This window comes from Camelus dromedarius, chromosome 33 (assembly GCF_036321535.1).
Source record: "Camelus dromedarius isolate mCamDro1 chromosome 33, mCamDro1.pat, whole genome shotgun sequence".
Lineage (NCBI taxonomy): Eukaryota > Metazoa > Chordata > Mammalia > Artiodactyla > Camelidae > Camelus > Camelus dromedarius.
This window is the reverse complement of record NC_087468.1, coordinates 5,315,348-5,332,024: the sequence shown is the minus strand read 5'-3', so window position 1 is coordinate 5,332,024 and position 16,677 is coordinate 5,315,348. Positions and strand designations below refer to the sequence as shown.

Below are 16,677 nucleotides of genomic sequence, written 5' to 3'. Positions count from 1 at the left end.
TACATAATGATGTGATATGTTTCATTTGGTATATCTGGGTTTTTTTCTGCTTTAGTGAAGTAGAGCTCTTTAAATATTTCCATAAAATAATACATGAATAAATGCTGATAAAGACCTTTCCAGTAGGCGTTAAGATAGATTTGAAGGCTTATTTCAACCTCATGTAATTTCAGGAATTCTGTGCAGACACAGGTTTTCTTCTCCTCCTGAGGGATCAGGGCAAGGACAGTTCTCGAACGTGGGAGATGCTCTTCTGGACGAGTGAAGCCCCCAGGGGAATGGGTTAAACCTTTTACATCAAACGTTAACACTTTTTCCCCGTGAACATCCTCAGTTTCCATATTATCATACAGCTTCAGTACTGTTAGTCAAACTTCCAAGGGGAAGTGTTTTGGTAAAACTGACAGTTATCCTGAAGTTTCTTTCTTTGGAGGAATAAAGGGGGAAAAGTAGCAGTTACTGAAGGGAAGAGGTGGGCGAGGGGAGGGCCCGGCCACACTGGCTGGTTAAACATCGCAGGGCGTCATGTGAGCTCTGTGATAGACAAGGCTTTCAGTGGGAAAACAGGCAGATCACCAACGTGGTGAGATCATTTGTTAGCAGTTAAGGGGGAAAATGTATAGCCTTACGTGACTCAGAAGAAATTCCAGATGGATAATATTTAATAGATGTTTATAGAATCAAGCCAGATAAACACTAAAGTAAAATAGAAACGAATGTTTGTCAGACTTCTAGAATGAGAAGTACTTTTTAAATTGAGAAGTTTTAGGAACAAATTACAAAAGGAAATGTATATTTAAATAAGAATAAAGTAAACTGAAAATTAAAAACAAAAATCAGATTGGGAAAAAAACGGTTGCAACAAAAACAGTATGGAAAGCGTTGGTATTGTGAGTTGATCAGAATATGGAACTATTTGTGCGGGTGTAGGGGAAAGAACGTGAACGGAAAAAAATAACAAAGTACAAGCAATAAGGGATATAGGACTAATGTGCAAAAGTATAAAAATATTCAACGTGATGAGTGATTCATCAAAGAAATGTATATTAAAGCAGAGATTATCCGCTGCCTTTAATATTAGCACATCTTGTTCAACACATAATTAGCTCATGTCGCTGATATAAGGGTAGATTACTAACATTTGTTAGGAAAATAATTTGGCCATATGTTATCAAGTCTGAAATGATTTATAACATGTAATCCGCAGTTTCTACTTCTGTAAATCCAACCTAAGAAAAAGTGATTCTGAATGTGAAGAGACTTTGGTGTAAAAAGATTTTGGCAGCATTATTTATACTAGTGGAAAGTTTGAAACTGTATACGTAAGTAATAGTAGAGGATCAATACCTGTTTAGTGGAATCATGTAGGTGTTTAAAATGACAGCTGTTAAAGCTTTGTAATGTCACGGTATCATGATCGCCTTTTCTAGTTAATAAAAAAGGCAACATGTGAAGTTATAAACATGGTATGATTACATCTTTGTCATATGTAAGCATAAAATGGCTAAAATTAAAAGAGCTTTTTTAAACAGCTTTTTTGAAGTGTAGTTTACAGTCCATACAGTCTACCCCCTTGGTTTTGTGAGGTTGCGTGTGTTTACGGTTGTGCGACAGTCACATCACCTGATGAGGACATTTCCATCGCCCAGAAGCCCCTCACTCATGCCTCTCGCCTGCAGCCCTAGACAGGCAGTGACATGTGTCCTGTCTGTGGACATGTGCCTTTCTGGGCATTTCACTCAAGTGGGGTCACGTTACGGAGACCTCAGCTCTTGGCTTCCTCCACTTGGCTTGTTTGTGAGGGTTTGATCAGGACCAGCTCAGTCTTCCTCCCATGTTTCTCCTTTTCTCCCAGGACCACCAGACTCCAGATGTGTGATTTTTCCCACACCAGGCAGGTCTCGTAGACACGGGCTGGGGACCCAGCAGCTTCACGCAGTCCCGACACTCTGCCCACGGTGTAGAATGAAACATGTTTAAGTGCACTCTCCCCACCATCCTCCCCAGAACTCTTTCATCCCATAAAAATGAAACTGTACCCACTAAACAATAACTCTCCGTGCCCCCCAGCCCCAGCCCCACCATCTGCTTTCTCTCTCGAGGCACCACGCGTAAGTGGAATCACACAGGATCTGTCTGTGTCTGGTTTATTTCACTGAGTGTGATGTCCTCAGGGTTCATCCGTGTTGTAGCAGGTGTCAGACTTGCCCTCCTGTTTAAGGCTGAGTAATATTCCCGTGTGTGGATGGACCGCACTTTGCTTGTCCATCATCTGTTGGTGGGCACTTGGGTTACTTCCGCCTTCTGGCTGCTGTGAACCTGGCAGAGAAACAGCTCTTTCATTGTGGTTTTAATTTGCATTTCTCTAATGACTAATGATGCTAAGCATACAAAGTGCTTTTAAAACTCCGCATTTTAGATTTTTCTTTAAACTCTTAACGTACTGTAGCTCTCACTGTCACCAAACAAAAAAGCAGTTTGAGAATCTGTGAGGAAGTGGCCTCGGGACTTCACGGGCTCCGGAGGGAGCTGACCTCAGTTTAAGGAGGTGCTGAAGTGAACATATTCGGTATAAATAAACATCGTTTAATTTAGGTCGTTGCTGGTAAGTTTCTCATCTGTCGATTTTTAAATGTTGCTATTTTTCAGTTTTCTTCTTATTCCCTGGCGTTTCCCTTTTATGCTAAGAAATCAACGGGGCGGTTTGAACCCTTAGAGAAGCAGATTAGAGGCGCATGGTTATCCCGGTGAGAAGGCTGAACTCAGCAGCAGGTCCCGGCTTTCGCCCGGAACAGCTTGGCAGGTTATTTTAAATAAGGTGGTTTCACGGCCTGGATGCGGTTCCCGGCCTCGCTGGGTGGATGCTGTTCCTTCCTTGTGTGTGTGAGTTCCTTAGCACTTTCTGTCCACAAGATCGTGTTTTCTGCAAGTAGAGATAGTTTCACTTCTTCCTTCCCAATCTGAATGCTTTTATTTCTCTCCTTTTTCTTGCCAAAGTGCCCTGGCTGGACCTACCAGGACGATGTTGAATAGAAGTGGCTTTTTTGTCTTGTTTCTGATCTGTTGGAAAAAGCTTTCAGTTTTTCACCATTATCTTTTTTTCCTGTGTTTTGAGTGTTTTCTTGGTAAAACAGTGCTGAAATCCTTTTTCTATACCCATTGAGAGAATCAGGGTTTTTGATTTTTGTCATTTACATTTTACACTGGTTGTTTTTTTTTAGATGTTAAACCAAACACATCCCTGGGATAAATTCCACTTGATCGTGGCGAATAATCCTTTTTAGATGTTTGCGGTATTTTTTAGGAATTTTGAAGCTATATTCGTAATCATGGTGCTCTGTGGTATTCTCATTTGTGTCTGATTCTGGCCTCCTGGGTGAGCTGGGACCGGTGGGCGCCCATTCCGCCCACCGTGCGGTGAGTTCACAAGGGCGCTTCCAGCTTCGAGTTCCTCCCGTTGGGAGTCCTCAGATGTGTGCGCCCCCGGCCCTTCAGGCTGCAGGTTCACTTGTTCCCAGGTGTCTTCTCTGGGGCTGCTGCTTCTTCTGGTCACCTTCCCGTGCACGGCTGAGGCAGGCGGTCCTGGTTTGAGGTGTCCGGTGTGACCCCACGGAGGCCTCTCACCTGTGCACGGGTGTCAGGGTTCACTGCGGCCCCAGGACCCTCCTGTGTGGCCCTAATAACGTTTGTGAGGCTTCTTCCTCCTTGAAAGGGCCTCCCTATGGTGTGTGCCATGCCCTCTCTGTTGGGATGGTTCCATGTGTGCGGAGGGTGGGGTGCCAGGCCGGGCCAGGTCCCCACGTGTTACTCCCGGACATGGAACGTGGAAGCAGCCGTCTTGGCTGCGGGGCTGCTGCGCGTCTGTGAGGCCGACCACCTGCCAAGCTGCCCTGCCACGTGCCCGGTCCTCGTCGTCATTCTGTCTGTCCTCCGGGCCCTTCTGGTCGCAGATGACAGGAAGCAGCTCTGGTCAACTAAGCCAAGTCCAGGAAAGGGATGATCGGAGGCTGTGAAGTCGTAGATAAACGGAAAACTGGTTGTTCGGATCTAGGGAAGAGGGTGTTAGTCACGTTCTCCTGATCGTCTTTGTTGGGAGGAGCCTTCCCGGCTGTTTCACGGGCTGGTGTCATTGGCTGACGGCCCCGTGTCCGGGCAGCGGGTCCGCGGGCCCTGGTTGAGTCAGGCCTCCTGACTCAGCCTCACAGGAGGAGAACAGAGCTGTTCATGCAGAAAAGGGTGTGGATCAGGGGAAAGAATATTTGTCATATGAGGGCTTTGCCTAATTGTGGTTCATCCCTTTTAAACATATGTATGTAATTTGCCTTATTTTACTTTATTTATTTACTTTTTAATGGAGGTCCTGGGAATTGAACCCAGGACTCCATGCACGCTATGCATGTGCTGCACCCCTGAGCTGTACTCGCCACCCCGCACCGGTTCACCCCTTTTAAAAACAAAGGTAATTCAAGTCCCACTCGTCCCAGCACCCAGCGCCCGGCTGGGTCTGGAAAGACAGCTAAGGTGGATTCCTCCCAAAGGATTTCCAGTGTGTCGTGTTCTAAGCGTGTTAGAGAGACATCCAGACAGAAGAGAAAAGTTCTGCTGCCCGACACCGGCTAGAGAGGTGGCAGGACTTCAGAGAAGGCAGGGAGCGCTTTGTCAGCCTGAGAAAATGGGAGGGCCAAGCAAGGGTGTCCTCCGTCACGTAATAAACATATTTTAAGGAGAAGGTCCTCACTAAAAATGCCCCCAAGCCACGGGCTGCAGGAGGTGCTGGTTCACACATGTCGATGTGACTCACCGCGGTGGCCCTGGTACCCGCGGGGCCCGTCCATGGTGTGTGGAGTCTGGGTGCTGAGCCCGCGGATGCCGCATCCTTTTCTGTAAGGGATTTGAGCGTCCACGGATTTGGGGTCCACAGACAGGTGCCATTTTTCCGACAGCATTTGCTCACTTTGTGTCTCTGCATCACATTTTGATAATTCTCGCCACGTTTCAGAACTTTCAAACAAATTCTGTTTGCTGTGGTGATCTGTGGTCCGTGATCTTTGATGTTACTGTTGTAAAAATATTACGACTCGCTAAAAGCCCAGTTGATGTTTAGCATTTTTTTGGCAATAAAGTATCTTTTAATTAAGTTAAATTATCTTTTTAGACATAATACTGTTACACCCTTCAGTGCAGTGTAAACATAACTTTTACGTGCACTTGGAAACCAGAAAGTTCATGTGACTCGCTTTGTTGCAATACTTGCTTTCTTGGGGTGTCTGGACCCGAGCCCACTGTCTGCAGGGTCAGCCTATACTTCTGCTCCTTAGCAGTGAACACCAGAGAAGTCTCAGTGCTTATCTCAGGAAACCTGTCCACGATGCATGGTCTTAAAAATTAATTCCCGCTCACAAGGCATAGCGATAGATCCAGGGAAAATTAAGATTATTTCTCTGAGACTTCTGTGTCATGGCCATATTAACTGAGAAGTGAACCAAGTTTAATCAGGGTGGGCCCTGGAGACAGTCCCAGAGCATCAGAAATCACTGCTGGCAAAGTCAAGCTGGTCAACAGGAAGCGTAATGAGAGGTCCAGTCCGTGTGAGCCGCGTCCTCCCACCAGCTTGTCCCGGAGCCTGGGCTCCCGCAGACACAGCCTCTCAGGCCCGGGACTTCCTGCCTCCCTTCCCGGGTCCTCCTGCCGCACGGAGAGTGCCCGCCCCCGGGGCTCACTGCCCTGTAACAGAGCACTTTTAACTCTTGGTTCTCTTCGAGATCTTGCTCCAGGACCAGAGGAAATGGCCACATTGCTGTCATATGAGCTCGGGGCTGTGAGGACAGCGGCTGGAGTTTGGCCAGGTGGAGCAGGCTCGTGACAATAGAGGCTTTGATGACCGGAGAGATTCCGGATCCCGGGATCCTGGACGGCAGAGACTCAGAGGGCGGGCCAGCCTACTTTCATTGGGAACAAAGGTGGTTTGGTCAGGGTTACAGTCTTGGAGCATTCTCTGTCTCACTGTCAGCGTCCTGCTTGGGGTCATGAATCCCTGAGGACCAGGAGGGTCCAGCCGCAGCCCCACGTGGCCACTGCCCGCCTTTCCTGCGTCTGGAGCCTGGCTTCCGGCAGCAATGCTCCTGGGACAGTCCCTGCAGCCGGAGGCCCCGGCCACAGCATCCTCAGTCCATGTGTGCAGAGGTCTCCTTGCTGGGGAAGCTGCGTTTGCTCCCTGTCCCCATGGAGACCCGGAGTGACAGTGACAGCACTGTGTTGTGTCTCAGGACTAAAAAGGATGTCTCGGGGGTAGGGGAGGATAGCTTAGCAGTAGAGCATGTGCTTAGCATGCATGAGGTCTTGGGCTCAATCCCTGGCACCTCTATTAAATAAGTAATAGTAATAATAATAATAAACATTTTAAAAGTAAAGTGGGCGTCCCCCTGTGCCATCTCACTCATGTCCCACAATGCTGGAGGCGGCCTTCATCCTCATCGTCCTCTCTTCTGGATGCACAGACGGACCTCAGGAGACGCTGCTCCGCTGCTCGGCTCTTGGAGCAGGTGAGAAAGGAGCGGAGCTGACATTCAGACCGGTCCCGGGATTTCGGGTCCCCTGCCCTGATTTCCTAGTTATATTTAAAAGCACAACTGTTGTACTTGGCTTTGTACGAACTTATTTCCAACACATATACCCAATTCTGTTTCATCTCCCTTTAAACACAAGCACTTTTATTTTGAAATAGTTTTCAAATGTCAGCAGTATCACTCGGTGGTGTTGTCAGGTCTTGACTGTGTTGGGTCTGAGTGGACCCTGCTCAGCTCAGAGAGATCCCCACGGCTATGAGCATCTACGGCCAAGCTCTGCTCTTTCCTGGGTTCTAACTGCGGTGAGAAGAGGCTCCCTATTTTATGATGCCATTTTCTTGACACAGTTTTGTCTGAGTTTGAAAATATTTGCAAGTTGGGGACTTCTTTGATCAAAAAGTTAAAGTTATAATTGAAATTTTTTTAGTTACACTGTTTTCATTTTAATAGTTTTGTGTTGTCTGTTGTTACGTGGGTCATCAGACCCTGACAGGTGGATCTGTCAAGACAGTTAATCAGCGCTTCTGCTGTTAGGTAGCTCGACGGCTTCAGAAATTCTCTGGGTCAGTAGTTTTTAGTGGGGCTAGAACTGTTCTCCAAGGAGCCACTGGGAACTTGTGGGCATTTTTTGTTACCTGGATGGTTTTGAGCGCATAGATATGGAGTTGGCTAGGGCTGGGGTGCTGAATGGGACCGGGGGTGCTGGATGAGACCAGGGATGCTGGGTGGGACCAGGGATGCTGGGTTGGGACCAGGGATGCTGGGTGGGACCAGGGATGCTGAGTGGGACCAGGGATGCTGGGTGGGACCAGGGATGCTGAGTGGGACCAGGGATTCTGGGTGGGACCAGAGGTGCTGGATGAGACCACATATGCTGGGTGGGACCATACTTGACGGGCAGGACCTCGGATGCTGGGTGTCACAGAGTTTGTCACAGAGCTTCAGCCCCGGGTCATCCTGGGTCACATCCACAGGACTGTGGTGCAGGTTTAAAAAAAAAGGAAAAGGAAAAAAGTTCTTGTAATTCTCTGATGATAGCACCTACTTCTATTTTAGAGTACCTTTTTTTACAGTACTCACAGAGTACTTTTACACAGTTTTAATAAGCACTTGAGTGTTCTAGGAATGCCCTGAAATTTGTAAATCGAATTTAGTGCAAATTTGCTTGGGTTTTTAACTTTAATCTTTACTCTTATAAGTGTTATTAATTTCTTTTTTATCCTATTTAGAAGCTCAAAGCCTTTAAGGCAATGATTAGGATATATTGAAAAGGGTTTTGTTTTTCATTTTTAAATGAGAGATGATTGGTAAACTAAATGGATGTTTTCTCAAGTGCAGTAGGGCAGAGACCCCAGGGAAAGTGTGAGCGCAGGGGAGATGGTGATGAGCTTGTTGGAGTGTAAATGACTTTCATGATAAGGACGTAAGAAAAATATTTAAAGATGGAGACTCGGTAGCACTGGATAGATTGGGTGAACCAAACTGGCTGAAATTACCCCAAATTTTTAAAAGGCCAGAGAGGAAGAGACGCAAGGACATGGGACGTGTTATGGAGTGGACCCGTGTCCATTCTGGGAGTTCTCCGCCAAAAGTGTTTGAGCTGATTCCTCTCTGTTAGGCTGTGAAGGAAACCGAAGCGTGGCCTTGAAGAGATGGCAAAGGCCGGTCTGTACCAGGACCCGGGCCAGGGCTGCAGGGGACCCAGGGCTGAAGCTTGGTCTGCGGGAGGGACTGACCCTCCAGACCCTCCCTCCATGGCTGTGGGCTGTGTGGGGTGACAGGCCCTCCTTGCTCCGAGAGGCGTCCTGCCTTTAAGGACGCGGCCTTCATTTAGCTCCTGTGTCTTCTTACACTTCTTCTCGAGGGGCCTTAAAGTCGTGTGAACACACCCCTCCCCGCATCACCTTCCTGATCTGTGAGGTGAAGGTGACAGCCCCTCCTCCAGGTTCTGTTCAGTTGAACTCGCCCAGACGGCCACTGTGTGCGGGGCCGGCCACTGTATGCGGGGCCGGCCACTGTGTGCGGGGCAGTGGGCATGTAGCTCCCCAGGGAGCTCAGGAAAGGGCGCTGTTGCACCGCGGTGAGTGAGAAGGCCTGCGGGGCCAGGCGGGGCGGGGCTGGAGAGGGTTGGAGGTCAGGGAAGAGCTGGCGCTCCCCTCGCCTGCTGCGCAGGGGTGTTGGTGAGGGGAGACCGGAGGCTCTGCCTGCCGCTGAGGGGCCTTATGCACAGCAGTGGTGCAGTGAGGGTCTCCCTGGTGTGCCTCTGCCAAGTCAGCGTGGCCACTTTCCAGGGTTTGTATCTGCGGCGGGAATGGGTGGGAGTGGAAGGGCTGCTTCTCCCCGAAAACTGGCTCTGCATGTCCCCCCTTCTCCCCTAAAAGAGAGCAAATAAATCAGAGCAGAGGGACGCTCTGGCTGGAACTTGACTGCATTGCACCCAGCCTGAAGGCTGGTCTCCGTGCGACGGGGCTGACTCTGCGTCGCAGACCTTGCTCTGCCCTCGCTTGTCTCAGACGAGCTCTTCCACCCCCCGGACACGAGTCTCCTTCCTGGACTCCGACGCCCAGTTCTGCTGTCCGGGCGCCAGACACCCAGGCTCTGGTGCTGGGGAGACGAGCAGGGGTGATGGGTTGTCTTCTTGTTTCTACAGATTTAGTCTGAGGTCCTGAACCCAGAGATCCGTCATCCTCCGAAGAGTGACTGCTATCACAGTCTGTTAGGGACTCTGTGTGTTCCCAGTGAATCTGGGCGGGGAAGCCCTTGTACTCAGGGAGGAAGTGAGTCCCCCCACTGCTCCCAAGTCCTTCCTGCGTCTCCACCAAAGACCCTGTATTCCTTTTTGGTGGAACTTGGTGGGAGGCATCCCCGGGGGTGACTCAGCCGGTGGCGGGGGGACTCTGGGACAGGAGGGGCTGTCTCCATGCTTCAGCCCAGGGGCCTCTGCCTGCCTCTGAGTCAGCCGCACCGCCCTGGGGGTGAATGAGACCAATGCCAGACACTGAGGTGGAGACGCTCTCAGAGGAGGCTTGGAAGAACCTCCATCAGCTCCAGCGTGTGGATGTTGTCAAGACCTAAAAGGTGGAGGCTCCCTCTTTATGAAAGTTCGCCTCTTTCCGTGCTGACCAGTTGTGTGCATTTTTCTAAGTTTTCTCTGCGTATCAGCAGTGCTTTGGTAAGTGTGTGGGTACGGTTCCTGACTGAGTGCAGTATCGAGAGCAACCCAGCAGGATGTGAGTTGTGACATTTGGGGTGTTGTCTCATTGCTTCAGGACTGTGGGTTATCGCTGTGTCACATGGTCCACCCGAGGGCAGGAAAACCTCCACTTGGGCTCATTGGCTTAAATATAGCTCAGGGCTGCGATGAGGAAGTTCTGTGCCGGGTGGGAAACAGGAGCTTTTCAAGATAATTCACTGCGATGAGAACCCGCCTCCAGCCCTGATGCAGGAGAGCAAGTAAGGACCAAGGGAGGTTGTCTGCCCCGTATCGGAGGACGGAGCGCAGAGGCCGGCAGGTGAGGCGCTGGGGTGGGGGCTGCCTGGGGGTGGGGTCGTGTGTGCAGGGGGTGAAGACAGCGGAGAGGGGACATGTGGACAGACACAGCCAGCTCCAGCCCTGTGCCAGTCCCCATTTGTTTCCCTCGGGACCCGCCCTCCCAGTGTTGGAAAGCAGACCTCAGAGACACTTGTCTGGGCGTGCCAGCGCGGTGCCAGAGCTGGCATGTGGCCTTTGGCCATGCTCGTTGCAGCCGCAGCTCCCTCTGCCAGGTCACCGTGCTCCCGAGACTTCCTGCGGGTGCTCTCTCCCTGGCCAGCGGCCAGCGTGCGTCCGTCCGGGCAGCTCGGTGTGATACTGGTTTCATAGCAGGAGCCGGTGAGGGAGGTGGCCGTGCCCTGTGTTTGCAAAGAAGATGTTCGTAGTGACGATGGTCCTGCAGAGGCTGTCCTGTAATGCACCTTCGTGAGACATTGAATGTTTTTAGCTCAGGTTCTGTGTTGGGACTTAAAACAAACCAACAAATGTGTACTGTTTAGCACTGTGGTTAGCCAACTTTGGTCTCGCCCTGGTGAGGAAAAAGCATTCTAACTGGCAGGGCCTTTTCTTACTCAGTAACCCCGGTAACTGCTTAAAAACCAGCGGGCTGTCTTTAAAGGAAACTTAATGCACCAAGTTCGCATTTGTAAAATCTTTATTAAGAGGTGATTATTCACCCAAAAGGATCCCGTGCCTTACATGTGATTTGTGTTACATAGTGAATTTCCTTGGAGACTTAAATGTGTTTATGAAAATGTCTTGCAGCTGATCTTCAGGAACATGGTAACCTTGAGAGGAATAGTCCCGTGGTGACGGGGGAGGGGTCCCTTATGTATTAATATTTGTGTATATGTTACACATCTGTATATAGATGCGCATAATCGTGAAAGGTGGGTTATAGTGACCAGGAGAAGAGAATTCTCTTTTTCGGGGACAAGAAAGAAAGTTAGGAAGAGGGTGATCACTGATCACTTCCACTGATCTTTCGTTAATAAAGAGTGTTCGTGGCTGGGTTTGCAGCAGGAGGCACTGTGCATGGCTTATTGGTAGAAAGTGAACAGAACTCTGGATAAACATGCACCCAGATGATGACCTCAGACCAGCACGAGCAGAGCAGCACGAGTGCGGTCACGAGCGAGGGTCACCAGAGGAGGGGCCCTGTCACCTCGGGGATGGCGCCGGGGGGTGGGTGACCGAGCCGGGTGGTGGAGGGTGAGTGTGTTTCACAGCTGCAAGCAGCAGCGGGAAGGGGGCTCTTCAAGGTGGGGTTGGTCACAGAGCGGGAGGGTCTGCAGGTCGGGTTTGCCCCTCTGTTCAGAACCTCCATTGCCTGCTTCTCCCTGAGTGACAGCTGGTTCTCAAGGCTTGTTTGACCTGTGCCCTGCCCTGGGCCCCCTGCCCTGGGCGCTCCTACTCTTTCCCACCATCCTGCGAGGTCCTGGAGCGGGGAAACCTTGCCTCCCCGTTCACCTCTGTGTCCCCAGGGCTGGAGCTCTGAGAGCTCCGTTGACTTGTGTCGAACGAGTGAAGGAAATTCAGAAGGTGTCCAGTGAACTGGGATGTGCGTGTTTGGGGGATGAGGGTGACGGGAGTGTCATGGCCTGCTGGTCTTGAGTGCAGTGTGAAGTCTCGGGGGGTTTGGGGAGAAGCGGTGTGATGACGTAGCATAAGATGTGCCCTGAGCAGTGTTTCTAGGGCTTAACAACAAGGCTGGAAGGAAGCTCTTTGTAGCTTGGGAAGGTGTCTGGGCGCTTAGTTCTTCGGGTTTGGCTGCTACTTGGTCTTTCTCGTCACTAACTTGACAGATCGGGGCTTGTACAGAGAATCTGCCTCCTCACCCGTCTATTCACTGAGCCAGTTTATCCTTGAAACGCTCTGGTGTAGCTGGGAGGGTGTGGGTTTCACAGCTGCCAGACTTGGTCCAGATGTCACTTCTGCCACGTGTATGGTTCTGACAAAATTTCCTAACATCTCAGTTGCAGGATCCTCGTCTGTAAGCGGCAGTCGGGCTGAATCTGTGATTGAGAGAATGTGTGTAAAAGGGTTCTAGCTTGGTGTCTGGTGAGATACAGGCACTTGACAAATGTCCCCTCCTCGTTGTTTACTGCGGTTAAATACATGTAACACCAAACTTGCCATTTGAACTGTTGTTAAGAATAAAACTTAGTGGCACTGACTATATTCACAATACTATACAGCCATCCCCACTGTCCGTTACAGAGCTTTCCGTCACTCCAAGCGGGTACCCGGCACCCGTTAAGCCTTAGCTGCCCGTTCCCCGCCCCCCGCCCGCAACAACCCTAATCCGCTCCCGGCCCCTGGATTTGCTGAGTGGAGCGAGCGGCCTGTGGCTTCTGTCTGCCCGCCCTCGCCGAGCGCCCCGAGGTGTGTCCCCATCGGGGTGCGCGTCCGGACTTCTTTTCCTTTTTGGGCGGATATTACTCTGTTGTGTGGGTGGACCACACCTTGTTTATCCATCGTCTGTCGTTGACACTGGGTTGTTTCTGCCTGTTGGCTGTTGTGAACATGGGTATGTGAGTGTCCGTCTGAGTCCCTGTTGTCAGTTCTTTGGGGCTGTGTCCCCTGTCGACTGAAATAAAATACACCACCTAAAAGCTGAGAGTTACATTTCATTCAGTGGACATTTCTGAGAACCTGATCCCCTTTGAGCTGGGATGACAGCCTCTCAGATCACTGTGAGGGACTGCTCCGAAGAGGTAGGGGAGGAGCCAGGAGATAAAGGAGATATAGGAGGACCAGGTAGTCAGAACATTAAAGATTACTGTTAAAGAAATCATGCGTCTCAAGTTAAAAAATTTAGCGCTTTTTTATGTATGGGAGGGAGCAACCATCTGGGCTCACTGAATTCATTCCTTTGACAAGCACCTAGCTACCTAGGACCAGTATCCTGTCCTTTCTTACTCTGCGTCCCCTCAGAGTGCACCATTGTCAGGGCTGCAGGCTGGTCTGCACCCTGAGGTCACTGTGGGGTGGGGGTGGCTGCAGTCACTGAAGACTTGATGGCTCCAGCATTCTTTGTTTACTGATACGGCTGCAGTATTTTTCGTTCACACCCCAGAAGTAGAATTGCTGAGTCATGGTGATTCTGTGTTTAACTTTTTGAAGGACCACCAAGCTGTTTCTTCCACTTAGATCTTTATTTTGCTCTGTGTCATCCATGCTGGTCTCCTTGAAGACCCAGAACTACCAGAGCTCAGGTTTGAAAGGAACCACATTCTATGTAGTATCTGATAACCCCATGTGTGCCCTCCACTTCCAGATGCCAGCCTCTTCAGAGCTCCAGCAGCTCGGCCGCTGCTGCAGAGGACGTCTCTTCCTTCCCCTCCTTCCTTCTTCCGTCTTCTCCCCTCTCCGACCTTCCCCTCCTGCCTCTGCTCTGCCTCATCCCCCAGCTTCTCTAAAGGGACATCAGGGAGGAAGTCTTGTGGGAGTTGGTTCCCCCCGCTACACCCCCGCTGGGACCTGGCGTTGCCGTCCCCCTTGTAGGAGGTTGTGGGAGGGTCCTGGGGGCTGGATCTCACCAGCACACAACAGGCTTCCTGAAGCCAGGCCTTCAGGATGGTCGGCACATGTGATAAATGCCAGCAGGTATTTGGGCAAAGTTGGGTGGAAAATAAGAATATAGCATCATCATGGGGGGGGGGGGGGGATTCAGTCTTCAGGGCTGCCAGCCCAGCACAGCATCGTCAGCAGCAGCTGGGAGGAATCCTTAAAGTGGGTTTCCTGCACACCTGCCGGAAATAGACCCCAGCCTGCCAAGTCGGGTGTGATCGCTTAGGCAGAGAAGTTGCATGTCGTCCCCTGTGACCCTGACTGGCCTGGTCAGCTCAGTTTGGCTGCACCTGTTTCTGAGACCATCGCAGAGGCCTTTGGCCTTTGTGTGTCTGGTGAGACGTCGCAGTGAGTAAAGGCCGCGCCGCTGCCCTGCCAGAGACTGAGGGGCACGTGGGAAACAGCCGCAGTGGGGGCAAAGCCACATGCACATCTGGGCCGAAGCAGTGACTTTCTAATGACAGTCCCAAGGAGAAAATCTGCGCGGCCAGAGTTCTGAAGAGAACTGTAGCCAGTTGCTAATTCGTGGACCAGGGCGAGGAGGTGGCAGGATGCGGCAGAGGGGCGGGGCGGGCGGGTTTGGCTAGAAGCCCCCACCCCTGCCTGGGAGGCTGGAGCCGTGGAGGGAGTCACAGTGAAGAGGGAGAGACTGGAGCCCAGACCTTCTGTGACCAACCCAAGGTGACCCAGTCCGCCACTGCGCGTGTCCACCGGGCTTCCAAAACCCTAACGAAAGGGGAGGGACGTTCACCGAGAAGGCACTTTGAGTTCTACACGCCGGGGTGCTCCCGCTCGGATTGGGTCCTTGGCAGCTGGGACGTCACCCACGGGAGTCGAGCCCGCAGGTGCGAAGCCAGAGTGCTGTCCAGCTGCCCCCGGGCTGCACGCCGACTGTGATGGGTTCAGAGGCTCCCGGCCCGAGTTGCACGTCGCTGCCTGAGTGCTCAGGGCCTCGTCCACAGGGCGCCGCGCTCCAGAAGCAGGACCTGGGGTCACCCAGGACAGCGCTCCGATCACACGTGGTCACATGTCCTGTGAGCCCCGCCCTCGGGTAGCTCAGCATCCATGGGAAGACAGAAGCAGGTCTTTTATTATCAAAAGAAACAAATTTTAATAAGATATTTGATTTAACTCAAGATGCCAAACTGTTAGCATGTCTGAACTGTATATGCCTGGTAATCGTATTAAAAGCTAATGAGCTGTTGTGCAGTTGACGTGAAGGTGTGAAGGGAATCTCTGAAACCCCGCGTGTCGTTCACATTTAGAGCGTGTCTGTTCACACCGGCCACACTTAAGTTGCTGCAGGTAGCGGTTTAGCTCCCAAACTGAAGCGCATACACAAGAGGGAGGCACTGAGACTCGCCCTAAAAATCAGAGGTAGGGACTCTGCCTGGAAGCCCCTGGGAGGAGAGCAGCTTGGCCCGGCGGGGGAAGCCCATTGGGAGGATGCAGGTGTCACCACACGTGGAGGACCACCAGGGCCCTTTGTGGGGGGCAGTATCGTCCGATGAGCTCTATCGAAACCAGCAGCAGCGACCACAGGAAAACCTTGTGGCCTTGACTCCGATGTGGCCCCGCACTTGGGGGTGGGGGGAAGTGTGTCCGGGCAGACCTACCGGCCACGGAGAATGGAACCACAGCCTTGGAGGTCTGTGTGGACGCCGTTGCCAGAGAACCCTTCCTCCCGAAGGCCTGATGACTTTTTCAGCCGGAGCTGCAGCGTCGTCTGAGGAAGTGACTGAGAGATGACCTTATAAGGGGATTTCACAGACCTCGACCCCGAGCAGGAGAAGTGGGGGTGCAGGCTTGTCCCCCAGCCAAGCAGAAACTGTTTGTAGATGTTCTTGGACTTTCCCTACATGCTTCTTGTGATTCTGCCGCTTTGTGGTCTTTGTCCCACTTCCTTTTGTGGGGGGCAGTAACTAGGTTTGTTTATTTATTTACTGGAGGTGCTGGGGATGGAACCCAGGACCTTGTGCGTGCCAGGCGCGTGCTCCACCACTGAGCTCTCCCTCCCCCGCCACCTGACTTCTGTCTTTCAGGCTTTCCCCCTATACTTACTAATTTTTTTTGCTAGTTTGCTGTGTGCCAGGAATAAGTGTCCCTGGGCCTGCTCTTGGCTCTCTTACCTGTGGGTCTTCAGTGCTGTTCCTTCGTCTGAAAAATGAAGAGAATTAGGATTAAAATCCTCTATAATATATTATAATTATTTATAATCCTCCAACGTCCTCACTTTGCATCCTGAAGCCTCTTTTTTTTTTTTTCTTAAATTGAAGTATAGTCAGTCACAATGTGTCAGCCTCTGGGGCACAGCACAGTGTGCCAGTCCTGCATACATAGATACACACATTCGTTTTCATATTGTTTCTCACCAAAGGTTACCACAAGATGCTGAATATAGTTCCCTGTGCTGTACAGAAGAAATTTGTTTTTATCCATTTTTATATGTAAAGGTTAACATTTATTTGCAAATCTCAAACTCCCAAATTTATCCCTTCCCACCTCCTTTTCCTCCTGGTAACCATAAGATTGTTTACTATGTCTGTGAGTCTGTTTCTTTTGTAGAGGAGTTCATTAGTGTCCTCTTTTTTTTTTCTTTTTTTTTTTAAGATTCCACTTACGAGTAATATCATATGGTATTTTTCTTTCTCTTTCTGGCTTACTTCACTTAGAATGATGATCTCCAGATCTATCCATGTTGCTGCAAATGGCATTATTTTGTTATTTTTTATGGCTGAGGAGTATTCCATTGTATAAATACACCACAGCTTCTTTATCTAGTCATCTGTCGGTGGACATTTACGTTGCTGAAGCTTTTTTTTTAATTGTGGTGAAATACATATAAAATTTACCATCTTGAACCTTTTAAAATGTATAGTCCAGTGGCCTTAAGACACTCACATTGCTATGCCACCATCTCCAGACTGCTTTCCGTCTTGCAAAGTTGAAGCTCTGTTAATCAGTGTCTCCCCCCACCTCCCCCAGACTGTGACACACACCATCTCC

General features: G+C 50.6%; 1 protein-coding gene across 2 annotated transcripts in view; it reads left to right on the top strand.

Annotated features, from left to right (window-relative positions):
* The window catches only part of LIMS1 (LIM zinc finger domain containing 1), a 73,597-nt gene that overhangs the window by 10,721 nt on the left and 46,199 nt on the right, over window positions 1-16,677 (top strand). Inside the window, exon 1 of one of the 2 annotated variants that reach the window (XM_064481767.1) lies at window positions 9,899-10,078. The exons of the other annotated variant lie outside the window; for it this stretch is intronic. The gene's annotated coding sequence lies outside the window, so the exon portion shown is untranslated. Of the gene's footprint in view, window positions 1-9,898; window positions 10,079-16,677 lie in introns of those variants that run through there. 2 annotated transcript variants of the gene reach the window in all.